Source organism: Oncorhynchus gorbuscha, unplaced genomic scaffold (genome assembly GCF_021184085.1).
Source record: "Oncorhynchus gorbuscha isolate QuinsamMale2020 ecotype Even-year unplaced genomic scaffold, OgorEven_v1.0 Un_scaffold_2396, whole genome shotgun sequence".
In the NCBI taxonomy this organism is placed as follows: Eukaryota; Metazoa; Chordata; class Actinopteri; order Salmoniformes; family Salmonidae; genus Oncorhynchus; species Oncorhynchus gorbuscha.
This window is the reverse complement of record NW_025746921.1, coordinates 15,283-30,676: the sequence shown is the minus strand read 5'-3', so window position 1 is coordinate 30,676 and position 15,394 is coordinate 15,283. Positions and strand designations below refer to the sequence as shown.

Sequence of the window (15,394 nt, the reverse complement as noted above, 5' to 3'; positions counted from 1 at the left end):
CCCCATCACACCCCATCACCCCCTGAATACCCCCATCACCCCTTGAATACCCCCGTCCACCCCACCACTCCCTGAATAGCTCCATCACCCCTGAATACTCCCATCACCCCTGAATACCGCCTGAACACCCCCTCCACCCCGGAAAACCCCTCCTATATCCCACCCCCTCAAATACCCCTCTTGTCCTCCCTACTACCCTTAGAAGCCCCCCACACCGTTCTGTTCTATATGCAACTTTACACTGACACCATCAACACCCCTTATCCCCTGTATCCATTGCCATGGCTACATCGTTGTGTGTGTGAAAATAAGAGACCTGTCGTTAGTGACTGACTGACTGAGCGAATGAGTGTGAGTCTGTGTGTTCACATGGACCATTACCCCTCCACCCCCTACTTTATCGTGTCCCTTCTCTGTTTGCCAAGGCATTATTCTCTCTCGATGATAACATGTCAGATGGTTAGTGGTAGACCAGTGTTCAATACTCTCTCATAGGAGACCGACACGTAGAAGGCTGACTCATGGGATTATTTAAATGGCTTTCCCTTAGGTTGGAAAATAGTCAGGGCACAGTCCACTCTGTCTGCCATGTTTGTAGTCCCCCCCCCATTCCATTTACTGCTTCACTGTATCTTCTATGTTCCAGGGAACTACATTACCCAGTATGCATGTGGGGAAGTGTTTTGTAAGCTTGAATCTGCCAAGAGGCACTTCATATGATCTGTTCATCTCCCACCATTAAAGGACTCTTATTTTGTAAACCTGTCTCTGGACTTTTATTTTTTTGGGTGTCTGTCTGACGCTGCTGCTACTGTGTGTTCAGTTCAATAAACGTTGCATAACAGTTTGTATTAAATGACCCATTTCCCCTAAACACTGATCACCGTCCTTTTAATGGCCTTTCAGATGCAGTATGTTTGCTGCATTTGTGTCAGTGTGGTGAGGTTTGACCTGATCAATATGGGGTGGTGAGGTGTGACCTGATCAATATGGGGTGGTGAGGTGTGACCTGCTCAATATGGGTTATGAGGTGTGACCTGCTCAAAATGGGGTGGTGAGGTATGACCTGATCAATATGGGGTGGTGAGGTGTGACCTGATCAATATGGGTGGTGAGGTGTGACCTGATCAATATGGGGTGGTGAGGTGTGACCTGATCAATATGGGTGGTGAGATGTGACCTGATGTGGAGGCTATATACAGGGGATACCGGTACAGAGTCAATGTGGAGGCTATATACACGGGGTACCGGTACAGAGTCAATGTGGAGGCTATATACAGGGGATACCGGTACAGAGTCAATGTGGAGGCTATATACAGGGGGTACCGGTACAGAGTCAATGTGGAGGCTATATACAGGGGATACCGGTACAGAGTCAATGTGGAGGCTATATACAGGGGATACCGGTACAGAGTCAATGTGGAGGCTATATACAGGGGGTACCCGGAACAGAGTCAATGTGGAGGCTATGTACCTGTATATAGCCTCCACATTGACTCTGTACCGGTACCCCTGTATATAGCCTCCACATTGACTCTGTACCGGTATCCCCTGTATATAGCCTCCACATTGACTCTGTACCGGTATCCCCTGTATATAGCCTCCACATTGACTCTGTACCGTACCCCTGTATATAGTCTCCACATTGACACATTGACTCTGTACTGGTACCCCCTGTATATAGCCTCCACATTGACACATTGACTCTGTACTGGTACCCCCTGTATATAGCCTCCACATTGACTCTGTACCGGTATCCCCTGTATATAGCCTCCACATTGACACATTGACTCTGTACTGGTATCTCCTGTATATAGCCTCCACATTGACTCTGTACCGGTACCCCCTGTATATAGCCCCCACATTGACTCTGTACCGGTACCCCGTGTATATAGCCTCCACATGGACTCTGTACTGGTACCCCCTTTATATAGCCTCCACATTGACTCTGTACTGGTACCCCCTGTATATAGCCTCCACATTGACACATTGACTCTGTACTGGTATCCCCTGTATATAGCCTCCACATTGACTCTGTACTGGTACCCCCTGTATATAGCCCCCACATTGACTCTGTACCTGTACCCCATGTATATAGTCTCCACATTGACTCTGTTCCGGGTACCCCCTGTATATAGCCTCCACATTGACTCTGTACTGGTACCCCCTGTATATAGCCTCCACATTGACTCTGTACCGGTACCCCCTGTATATAGCCTCCACATTGACTCTGTACTGGTACCCCCTGTATATAGCCTCCACATTGACTCTGTACCGGTACCCCCTGTATATAGCCTCCACATTGACTCTGTACCGGTACCCCCTGTATATAGCCTCCACATGGACTCTGTACCGGTACCCCCTGTATATAGCCTCCACATGGACTCTGTACCGGTACCCCCTGTATATAGCCTCCACATTGACTCTGTACCGGTACCCCCTGTATATAGCCTCCACATTGACTCTGTACCGGTATCCCCTGTATATAGCCTCCACATTGACTCTGTACTGGTACCCCCTGTATATAGCCTCCATATTGACTCTGTACCGGTACCCCCTGTATATAGCCTCTACATTGACTCTATACCGGTACCCCCTGTATATAGCCTCCACATTGACTCTGTACCGGTATCCCCTGTATATAGCCTCCACATTGACTCTGTACCGGTATCCCCTGTATATAGCCTCCACATTGACTCTGTACCGGTACCCCCTGTATATAGTCTCCACATTGACACATTGACTCTGTACTGGTACCCCCTGTATATAGCCTCCACATTGACACATTGACTCTGTACTGGTACCCCCTGTATATAGCCTCCACATTGACTCTGTACCGGTATCCCCTGTATATAGCCTCCACATTGACACATTGACTCTGTACTGGTATCTCCTGTATATAGCCTCCACATTGACTCTGTACCGGTACCCCCTGTATATAGCCCCCACATTGACTCTGTACCGGTACCCCGTGTATATAGCCTCCACATGGACTCTGTACTGGTACCCCCTTTATATAGCCTCCACATTGACTCTGTACTGGTACCCCCTGTATATAGCCTCCACATTGACACATTGACTCTGTACTGGTATCCCCTGTATATAGCCTCCACATTGACTCTGTACTGGTACCCCCTGTATATAGCCCCCACATTGACTCTGTACCTGTACCCCCTGTATATAGTCTCCACATTGACTCTGTTCCGGGTACCCCCTGTATATAGCCTCCACATTGACTCTGTACTGGTACCCCCTGTATATAGCCTCCACATTGACTCTGTACCGGTACCCCCTGTATATAGCCTCCACATTGACTCTGTACCGGTACCCCCTGTATATAGCCTCCACATTGACTCTGTACCGGTACCCCCTGTATATAGCCTCCACATTGACTCTGTACCGGTATCCCCTGTATATAGCCTCCACATTGACTCTGTACCGGTACCCCCTGTATATAGCCTCCACATTGACTCTGTACCGGTACCCCCTGTATATAGCCTCCACATTGACTCTGTACTGGTACCCCCTGTATATAGCCTCCACATTGACTCTGTACCGGTATCCCCTGTATATAGCCTCCACATTGACTCTGTACTGGTACCCCCTGTATATAGCCTCCACATGGACTCTGTACCGGTACCCCCTGTATATAGCCTCCACATTGACTCTGTACCGGTACCCCCTGTATATAGCCTCCACATTGACTCTGTACCGGTATCCCCTGTATATAGCCTCCACATTGACTCTGTACTGGTACCCCCTGTATATAGCCTCCATATTGACTCTGTACCGGTACCCCCTGTATATAGCCTCTACATTGACTCTATACCGGTACCCCCTGTATATAGCCTCCACATTGACTCTGTACTGGTACCCCCTGTATATAGCCTCCACATTGACTCTGTACCGGTACCCCCTGTATATAGCCTCCACATTGACTCTGTACCGGTACCCCCTGTATATAGCCTCCACATTGACTCTGTAATGGTACCCCCTGTATATAGCCTCCACATTGACTCTGTACTGGTACCCCCTGTATATAGCCTCCACATTGACTCTGTACCGGTATCCCCTGTATATAGCCTCCACATTGACTCTGTAATGGTACCCCCTGTATATAGCCTCCACATTGACTCTGTACTGGTACCCCCTGTATATAGCCTCCACATTGACTCTGTACCGGTATCCCCTGTATATAGCCTCCACATTGACTCTGTACTGGTACCCCCTGTATATAGCCTCCACATTGACTCTGTACCGGTACCCCCTGTATATAGCCTCCACATTGACTCTGTAACGGTACCCCCTGTATATAGCCTCCACATTGACTCTGTACTGGTACCCCCTGTATATAGCCTCCACATTGACTCTGTACCGGTATCCCCTGTATATAGCCTCCACATTGACTCTGTAATGGTACCCCCTGTATATAGCCTCCACATTGACTCTGTAATGGTACCCCCTGTATATAGCCTCCACATTGACTCTGTACCGGTATCCCCTGTATATAGCCTCCACATTGACTCTGTACTGGTACCCCCTGTATATAGCCTCCATATTGACTCTGTACCGGTACCCCCTGTATATAGCCTCTACATTGACTCTATACCGGTATCTCCTGTATATATAGCCTCCACATTGACTCTGTACTGGTACCCCCTGTATATAGCCTCCACATTGACTCTGTACCGGTATCCCCTGTATATAGCCTCCATATTGACTCTGTACTGGTACCCCCTGTATATAGCCTCCACATTGACTCTGTACCGGTATCCCCTGTATATAGCCTCTACATTGACTCTGTACCGGTATCTCCTGTATATATAGCCTCCACATTGACTCTGTACTGGTACCCCCTGTATATAGCCTCCACATTGACTCTGTACCGGTACCCCCTGTATATAGCCCCCACATTGACTCTGTACCTGTACCCCCTGTATGTAGCCTCCACATTGACTCTGTACCGGTATCCCCTGTATATAGCCTCCATATTGACTCTGTACTGGTACCCCCTGTATATAGCCTCCACATTGACTCTGTACCGGTATCCCCTGTATATAGCCTCAACATTGACTCTGTACCGGTATCTCCTGTATATATAGCCTCCACATTGACTCTGTACCGGTACCCCCTGTATATAGCCCCCACATTGACTCTGTACTGGTACCCCCTGTATATAGCCCCCACATTGACTCTGTACCTGTACCCCCTGTATGTAGCCTCCACATTGACTCTGTACCGGTACCCACTGTATATAGCCTCCACATTGACTCTGTACCGGTACCCACTGTATGTAGCCTCCACATTGACTCTGTACCGGTACCCCCTGTATATAGCCTCCACATTGACACATTTACTCTGTACTGGTACCCCCTGTATATAGCACCCACATTGACTCTGTACCGGTACCCCCTGTATATAGTCTCCACATTTACTCTGTACTGGTATCCCCTGTATATAACCTCCACATTGACACATTGACTCTGTACTGGTACCCCCTGTATATAGTCTCCACATTTACTCTGTACTGGTATCCCCTGTATATAGTCTCCACATTTACTCTGTACTGGTACCCCCTGTATATAGTCTCCACATTTACTCTGTACTGGTATCCCCTGTATATAACCTCCACATTGACACATTGACTCTGTACTGGTACCCCCTGTATATAGTCTCCACATTTACTCTGTACTGGTATCCCCTGTATATAACCTCCACATTTACTCTGTACTGGTATCCCCTGTATATAACCTCCACATTGACACATTGACTCTGTACTGGTATCCCCTGTATATAACCTCCACATTGACTCTGTACTGGTATCCCCTGTATATAACCTCCACATTGACACATTGACTCTGTACTGGTATCCCCTGTATATAGTCTCCACATTTACTCTGTACTGGTACCCCCTGTATATAGTCTCCACATTTACTCTGTACTGGTATCCCCTGTATATAACCTCCACATTGACACATTGACTCTGTACTGGTACCCCCTGTATATAGTCTCCACATTTACTCTGTACTGGTATCCCCTGTATATAACCTCCACATTTACTCTGTACTGGTATCCCCTGTATATAACCTCCACATTGACACATTGACTCTGTACTGGTATCCCCTGTATATAACCTCCACATTGACTCTGTACTGGTATCCCCTGTATATAACCTCCACATTGACTCTGTACTGGTATCCCCTGTATATAACCTCCACATTGACACATTGACTCTGTACTGGTATCCCCTGTATATAACCTCCACATTGACACATTGACTCTGTACTGGTATCCCCTGTATATAGTCTCCACATTGACTCTGTACTGGTATCCCCTGTATATAACCTCCACATTGACACATTGACTCTGTACTGGTATCCCCTGTATATAACCTCCACATTGACACATTGACTCTGTACTGGTATCCCCTGTATATAACCTCCACATTGACACATTGACTCTGTACTGGTATCCCCTGTATATAACCTCCACATTGACACATTTACTCTGTACTGGTATCCCCTGTATATAACCTCCACATTGACACATTTACTCTGTACTGGTATCCCCTGTATATAACCTCCACATTGACACATTGACTCTGTACTGGTATCCCCTGTATATAACCTCCACATTGACACATTGACTCTGTACTGGTACCCCCTGTATATAACCTCCACATTGACACATTGACTCTGTACTGGTATCCCCTGTATATAACCTCCACATTGACACATTGACTCTGTACTGGTACCCCCTGTATATAGTCTCCACATTGACTCTGTACTGGTATCCCCTGTATATAACCTCCACATTGACTCTGTACTGGTATCCCCTGTATATAACCTCCACATTGACACATTGACTCTGTACTGGTACCCCCTGTATATAGTCTCCACATTGACTCTGTACTGGTATCCCCTGTATATAACCTCCACATTGACACATTGACTCTGTACTGGTATCCCCTGTATATAACCTCCACATTGACACATTGACTCTGTACTGGTATCCCCTGTATATAACCTCCACATTGACACATTGACTCTGTACTGGTATCCCCTGTATATAACCTCCACATTGACACATTGACTCTGTACTGGTATCCCCTGTATATAGCCTCCACATTGACACATTGACTCTGTACTGGTATCCCCTGTATATAACCTCCACATTGACACATTGACTCTGTACTGGTATCCCCTGTATATAACCTCCACATTGACACATTGACTCTGTACTGGTATCCCCTGTATATAACCTCCACATTGACACATTGACTCTGTACTGGTATCCCCTGTATATAGCCTCCACATTGACACATTGACTCTACTGGTATCCCCTGTATATAACCTCCACATTGACACATTGACTCTGTACTGGTATCCCCTGTATATAACCTCCACATTGACACATTGACTCTGTACTGGTATCCCCTGTATATAGTCTCCACATTGACACATTGACTCTGTACTGGTATCCCCTATATTTCACCCCACTATTGTTATTTACTGTTGCTCTTAATTTTTTGTTTTCTTTCCTCTTACTTTTTGTTATTTTTTATTGTTTAGATATTTTCTTTAAACTGCATCGTTGGTTAAGGGCTTGTAAGTAAGCATTTCACAATACAATTCGATTTGATTTGTAATGGCAGAAGGACGGCCTCATAGTAATGGTTGGAACGGAAGGAATGGAATCTAATACCTGGTTTCCATGACACCACTTCATTTTCTCCATTCCAGACATCCTCCCCTCACCAGCCTCCTGTGGTGGTGTACAGAAATTTAGCATTTGGGAAATACATTTTGATGTGATATGAAAGTAGAAGGCTTTATGCTTCTAGAACCGTATCATGATTCGAGAATCGATTCACATTTAGATGGAATAAACCTTGTTGTTTGAGATAGCAAGACCATCGTGATTCGAGAATCGATTCACGTTTAGATGGAATAAACCTTGTTGTTTGAGATAGCAAGACCATCATGATTCGAGAACCGATTCACATTTAGATGGAATAAACCTTGCTGTTTGATAGCAAGACCATCGTGATTCGAGAATCGATTCACATTTATATGGAGTTTACCTCTGAACATTGCAAAAGTCTGCTTTCGCAAGACCAGGTAAACGATGTAGCAACCAGAACAGTGGGGAATTGTACGCGATCAGTCGACATTATCTCTCTCTCCATCTGTCTCTCCTTTTCCCTCTCAGGTTGAGAGTGTGTCTGTGGGTTTGTTTGACTTGGTTGGGTTGTTGTTGATCTTTATCCAGAGCAGGGAACAATCTCCATCATCTGTCTGTCCATGATATCCCTCCACCTCGTTGTGTTGTGTTTCTCAGTTCAGTGACTCTGCAACTCTGCACGCAATGGGGGAGATGTGGCACTGTTCAGCACAGGTAACACATGAACACAGGCGAACACACACACACACACACACACACACACACACACACACACACACACACACACACACACACACACACACACACACACACACACACACACACACACACACACACACACACACACACACACACACACACACACACACTGTACTTCTGGCATTTGGAACATGATATCAACGTGTGTGTTTGTGTCCCTGTGTGTGTGTGTGTGTGTGTCCCTTTGTGTCCCAGTGTGTGTGGGTGTGTGTCCCTGTGTGTGTGTGTGTGTGTGTGTCCCTTTGTGTCCCAGTGTGTGTGGGTGTGTGTCCCTGTGTGTGTTTGTGTCCCTGTGTGTGTGTGTGTCCCTTTGTGTCCCTGTGTGTGTGTGTGTCCCTTTGTGTCCCAGTGTGTGTGGGTGTGTGTCCCTGTGTGTGTGGGTGTGTGTTTGTGTCCCTGTATGTCCCTGTGTGTGTGGGTGTGTGTCCCTGTGTGTGTGTGTGGGTGTGGGTGTGTGTCCCTGTGTGGGTGTGGGTGTGTGTCCCTGTGTGTGTGGGTGTGTCCCTGTGTGTGTGTGTCCCTGTTTGTGTTTGTGTGTGTGTAGGTGTGTGTCCATGTGTGTGTGGGTGTGTCCATGTGTGTGTGGGTGTGTCCCTGTTTGTGTGTGTCCCTGTTTGTGTTTGTGTGTGTGTAGGTGTGTGTCCATGTGTGTGTGGGTGTGTGTCCATGTGTGTGTGGGTGTGTGTCCGTGTGTGTGTGTGTGTGTGTGTGTGTCCCTGTGTGTGTGTCCCTGTGTGTGTGGGTGTGTGTCCCTGTTTGTGTGTGTGTGTGTGACCACTTTTTTATTGTGTGTGTGTTTGAAGGACAGGGTTGATGGTTGCTGGAGCAGGGTTCTCGTTGAGGTAGTATTACCCAGGGCTTCCAACTGGAGCAGGGTTCTCGTTGAGGTCAGTATTACCCAGGGCTTCCAACTGGAGCAGGGTTCTCGTTGAGGTCAGTATTACCCAGGGCTTCCAACTGGAGCAGGGTTCTCGTTGAGGTCAGTATTACCCAGGGCTTCCAACTGGAGCAGGGTTCTCGTTGAGGTCAGTATTACCCAGGGCTTCCAACTGGACCAGGGTTCTCGTTGAGGTCAGTATTACCCAGGGCTTCCAACTGGAGCAGGGTTCTCGTTGAGGTCAGTATTACCCAGGGCTTCCAACTGGAGCAGGGTTCTCGTTGAGGTCAGTATTACCCAGGGCTTCCAACTGGAGCAGGGTTCTCGTTGAGGTCAGTATTACCCAGGGCTTCCAACTGGACCAGGGTTCTCGTTGAGGTCAGTATTACCCAGGGCTTCCAACTGGACCAGGGTTCTCGTTGAGGTCAGTATTACCCAGGGCTTCCAACTGGAGCAGGGTTCTCGTTGAGGTCAGTATTACCCAGGGCTTCCAACTGGAGCAGGGTTCTCGTTGAGGTCAGTATTACCCAGGGCTTCCAACTGGACCAGGGTTCTCGTTGAGGTCAGTATTACCCAGGGCTTCCAACTGGACCAGGGTTCTCGTTGAGGTCAGTATTACCCAGGGCTTCCAACTGGAGCAGAGGTCTCGTTGAGGTCAGTATTACCCAGGGCTTCTAACTGGACCAGGGTTCTCGTTGAGATCAGTATTACCCAGGGCTTCCAACTGGACCAGGGTTCTCGTAGAGGTCAGTATTACCCAGGGCTTCCAACTGGACCAGGGTTCTCGTAGAGGTCAGTATTACCCAGGGCTTCCAACTGGAGCAGAGGTCTAAGGTCACTGCATCTCAGTGATATGTCACTACAGACAACCTGGATCAAATCCAGACTGTATCACAACCCGCTGTGATTAGGAGTTACATTGTCTACCCTTTGAATTCACTATAATAGATTATGTAACAGTTTGGCCAAAACCATGTAGGTACCAACTCATCCTCATTGCCGCCCATATAAATGTGCCTAAATTTAGGCTAATGTTTATATGTGCATTATACACTATGTTCTGGTAAAAAAAATCAGATTACAGTATAATGCTTCTATGGATGCCATCCCCAAAAACAATTTAATGTCATTATTAACAAACAACTTCCGACACCCATTTCTACCTCAGTAGCTATGTCACCCGTTTATTTGAAAGGGAGTTAGCATTATACCCCCCCCCCCACCCCCCCAAAAAAATGACACCAGAAAATGACAACTTCTAAATATTACGCAGCGAAAACAGCTGAATAAACATCACACTATAGTAACCTCATTATAGGCCCATTAGATAAATATTAAAACATTTAATTTAAAAACAATTAGATTAGATTATTACATACATTATGACTGATTTGACGGATCAGCTTCTTTGAATGGGTGACGGTGACTGGGTCCTTGTGCTACACCCCGCGGGGTTCCATTGATCTGTTACCATAGCTACACTATGTATCTCTAGCAATGAACACCACAGTCAAACTTTGACTTTCTCCCTCATGTACACAGGGTTTTGTTGTTGTTTTTCTGTGGAACAGGAAGAAGCAGTTGAGTTCCGTAATAGCTACAGCACACACACACACACACACACACACACACACACACACACACACACACACACACACACACACACACGCACACACACACGCAGGTACAGACATGTAGCACACTCAGCTGTAGTGTATAAAAGACCATCCCTGGCTGTAGGGAGAAGCAGACAGACAGAGAGGAGGGAGAGACAGACTTCATCACTGACTCCAGATCTGAGGAGAAACTCATCTGAAGAACCTCTCACACCAATGTAAAGAGGTGAGTGGATTTACAACTGGGAAAGAACAGGAAGACCCAGACCTGTAGACTGTCTGCTCCTCATTAATACCTTCTCATCACTGACTCCAGACCTGTAGACTGTCAGCTCCTCATTAATACCTTCTCATCACTGACTCCAGACCTGTAGACTGTCTGCTCCTCATTAATACCTTATCATCACTGACTCCAGACCTGTAGACTGTCTACATGGCACCATTTAGATCCAGATGAAACTTTGTCAGATTTGCGACTTTGCAGATGTTTTGAAAATGTACATTTTTTAAAAATCTCATAATTGTGTCATTCAATTCTACTAACCAAACAAAGGTTTGAGTTGTCACTCAAAAAAACTCTAAAGGTAAACACTACATTTAATCTCCCAATTTTCTTTTGAGTATTTTGGTTCACGTGTGTGTGTGTGTGTGTGTGTGTGTGTGTGTGTGTGTGTGTGTGTGTGTGTGTGTGTGTGTGTGTGTGTGTGTGTGTGTGTGTGTGTGTGTGTGTGTGTGTGTGTGTGAGAGAGAGTGTATATGTGCTCATCTCAGAGATTGTTTGACACAAGTATTTATTTTGATAACTATTTGATATTTTTTAGTCTCAAAAGACCTTAAATCTTAGTCACATTTGAATAATTTCATCCATCATTAGTTTTAGTTATCAGTTGAAGAAAACTCTGGAGAGTCGAGTTGAATCACATACATTTTGTTTTCATTAAATAATTCATAATAACCTTTTACTTACATCATGTGCACACTTAGATAGCCTTGTCCTACTAGGCCTACTATCGCCTCGTATACCATAGCTGGCAAACATTGTAACCAATGGCAAGCCATTATTAACCATACAGGAAGTGTAACCAATGGCAAGCCATTATTAACCATACAGGAAGTGTATCCAATGGCAAGCCATTATTAACCATACAGGAAGTGTAACCAATGGCAAGCCATTATTAACCATACAGGAAGTGTAACCAATGGCAAGCCATTATTAACCATACAGGAAGTGTAACCAATGGCAAGCCATTATTAACCATACAGGAAGTGTAACCAATGGCAAGCCATTATTAACCATACAGGAAGTGTATCCAATGGCAAGCCATTATTAACCATACAGGAAGTGTAACCAATGGCAAGCCATTATTAACCATACAGGAAGTGTAACCAATGGCAAGCCATTATTAACCATACAGGAAGTGTAACCAATGGCAAGCCATTATTAACCATACAGGAAGTGTAACCAATGGCAAGCCATTATTAACCATACAGGAAGTGTATCCAATGGCAAGCCATTATTAACCATACAGGAAGTGTAACCAATGGCAAGCCATTATTAACCATACAGGAAGTGTATCCAATGGCAAGCCATTATTAACCATACAGGAAGTGTATCCAATGGCAAGCCATTATTAACCATACAGGAAGTGTGGTGGGAAATGTTGTTGTCTGAAGAGAAAGCCTTGCATTGTACATCTTGTGCTTGTTCTCTCTCACTCTATTGTGGTTTGTGCAGGTGACTGTGATCTCCTCAGACCAATTGGCAGAACAGCCCAGTTCTGGCATCACAAACAGGATGATTGATTCTGCACATCCTATGGGAAGGCGTGAGGGAATTTCTCATCTGATGAAAAGACGACTGGGACCCGCCCAGACCATAGGAGACATATCATAAGTGAACAATAGAGGGACATATCTACTGACTTTTCAGTAAGTTAATTTAAATGAATTTTTATTTTAAAAAACATTTCAAAAAATAAAAAAATAAAACTAAACCTTAAAAATGAAGTAAATGGAAAGATACCATAGTCTTAGAGAGAAGGCTAAAGACGTGGGCAGGAATAGCCCCGTTGTCTATAGGCATTGACGTGTAGTGTCTACGTGGTCTGAGAGCCACTGGTAAATAGTAAATAGCGCAAGGTGTTATTATATATGCATAGGGGGTAGCTGCAAGAGAACCGTTGAAGATACAGATGGAGTAATACTGGGTGTGTTTGGGCACTAAGGGAATGTGAATGTATGAGTATGGAAATTACATGTTAACCCTTCAATGCTTCTCCCTAAAGCAGATGCCGGTGAAGACCATGACTGTGACCTAGCCATTGCCATTGACTGTAGCCCTAGGTTGGACTTGAGAGACACCACGTTAGACTAATGACTAATACACTTTTTCCCCCAGAACAGGTTGTCCCTGGAAGGAACGGAGGAAGACATTGTAGATAATTTAGTCCCCCTTAACAGTGTTCTTAAGACTCGTTTCCCACGGGTGAAGGCGTCTTTGCCGAACCTAGCAGGTGGAGCCGAACACTGTTTAAACCCAGGTCATTCCGTGGTGGTCAAAGACTTTTAGGAGAAAGAGTTGGAACGACGCCCGTCGATATCAAGTTCTTCAAGACCACCCCCCCCCACTGCGGTGAAGGTTGCTGAGAGAGATACCTGGATCCACGCGTCGCACTGCAGACGAGTTCCTGATCCAGGAGAAGATGAGGCCTCGCCAGTCCCGGCGGTGCCGTGTGGCCCTCCTCTGCTTTAGCACAGGAATGCTAATAGGAACAGTAGGCTGTCTTCTTGTAGGAAACCCGACAGAGGGTCAAATGAGTCCTGAGCCAAAGGGGCAAACACAGGCCTGGAGTAGTGGCCCAGAAGTAGATGGTCACCGTAGAAGGAGAGCCCTGCTTGGCCCTCACAACCATGAGGACAATTTGTTCTTATCTAGAGCACAAATGGTTGCCAACCTAACATCCAAAGGAAAGGACTGTTGGGTGTGTGGGTTGAGTCCGGTGAAGGTAGGGGCAGGCTTCCCCCTTGTAGGAGTCCCCATAGGGGTGAACTTTACTATAGCGTTGGCAGGAAAAATACCTTTTTACACTATGACCAACAATGTTAAGGTATATAATCAACCCAATGTATTCTGTTATGTGAGACCTGATAATGTATCACTCCCACCCATTTCAGTGGCTGGGGTGACGACTGCCCCTTGGTGTATTAGGGGATATGGAGATCACTATTTGGGGGAATTCAAATGTAATTGTACAATGAATATTAATGGATCAAATGCTTGCAATTTAAAGGTGATACAGGAGAATGGTCAGGTTGATAAGGAACCGTTTACAATTTGGTTTGACAAACATAGAACCATTCTGAGAGGAGCCCTAATGGCACCTACTGGCTGTGTGGTAAGATGGCTTACCAGAGCCTTCCCCTGAACTGGGGAGGTACTTGTACTGTTGGGTTTGTGGTGACAGCAATGAGAACCGTTCCAAACAATGACCAGAATCTGAAGGATCTCTTTAGAGACTACAACCCTCCTGGGACGAGGAGAGATGAGAGGTCTCTGGCTGACGGCACTCACACTCAGGCACCTGCCTCCAGGTTCTTTGACAGGTTTTTCCCTGGGTGTGGAGTTGCAGGTGCCCAAGACCAAATTCTTCATATCTCTAGACACGTGGAGAAAATTGGCAATGCTACTCGAAATGCCCTGGAACAATTGAATGGGGAACTAAAAGAATTGGCTGAAATGACTCTTCAAAACAGAGAGGCTATTGACTATCTTTTGGCAGCTCAAGGGGGCACTTGTGCAATCATTGGCGATGAATGTTGTACTTTTGTCCCAGGTCACTCTTCTAATGTGACTGATCTTGCCCAATACATTGCCACTGTTGCTAAAAATTATTCCCCACAACTAGAGCGGACGCTTGCAACTTGGTTGGAATCCCTGTTGGGAAGTTGGGGATCTCATATTGACCAATGGGCTGCAGCGTGTGTTTTTTGCTTAGTCTGCATAATTGTATTATTAACATGCTGTAAGGCTATCTAACAGGCTGTAAGGCTATCTAACAGGCTGTAAGGCTATCTAACAGGCCGTAAGGCTATCTACCAGGCCGTAAGGCTATCTAACAGGCCGTAAGGATATCTAACAGGCCGTAAGGATATCTAACAGGCCGTAAGGATATCTAACAGGCCGTAAGGATATCTAACAGGCCGTAAGGCTATCTAACAGGCCGTAAGGCTATCTAACAGGCCGTAAGGCTATCTAACAGGCCGTAAGGCTATTGTAAGGCTATCTAACAGGCTGTAAGGCTATCTAACAGGCTGTAAGGCTATCTAACAGGCTGTAAGGCTATCTAACAGGCTGTAAGGCTATCTAACAGGCTGTAAGGCTATCTAACAGGCTGTAAGGCTATCTAACAGGCTGTAAGGCTATCTAACAGGCTGTAAGGCTATCTAAGACGCTGTAAGG

At 46.0% G+C, this 15,394-nt stretch overlaps 1 long non-coding RNA gene across 1 annotated transcript; it reads left to right on the top strand.

Annotated features, from left to right (window-relative positions):
• Nucleotides 1-11,049: 11,049 nt before the first annotated feature.
• LOC124025732 lies at nucleotides 11,050-13,451 on the top strand. The gene is made up of 3 exons (XR_006837215.1): nucleotides 11,050-11,161; nucleotides 12,671-12,864; nucleotides 13,334-13,451. It is a non-coding gene; the product is annotated as an uncharacterized LOC124025732 (long non-coding RNA).
• Nucleotides 13,452-15,394: the final 1,943 nt, after the last annotated feature.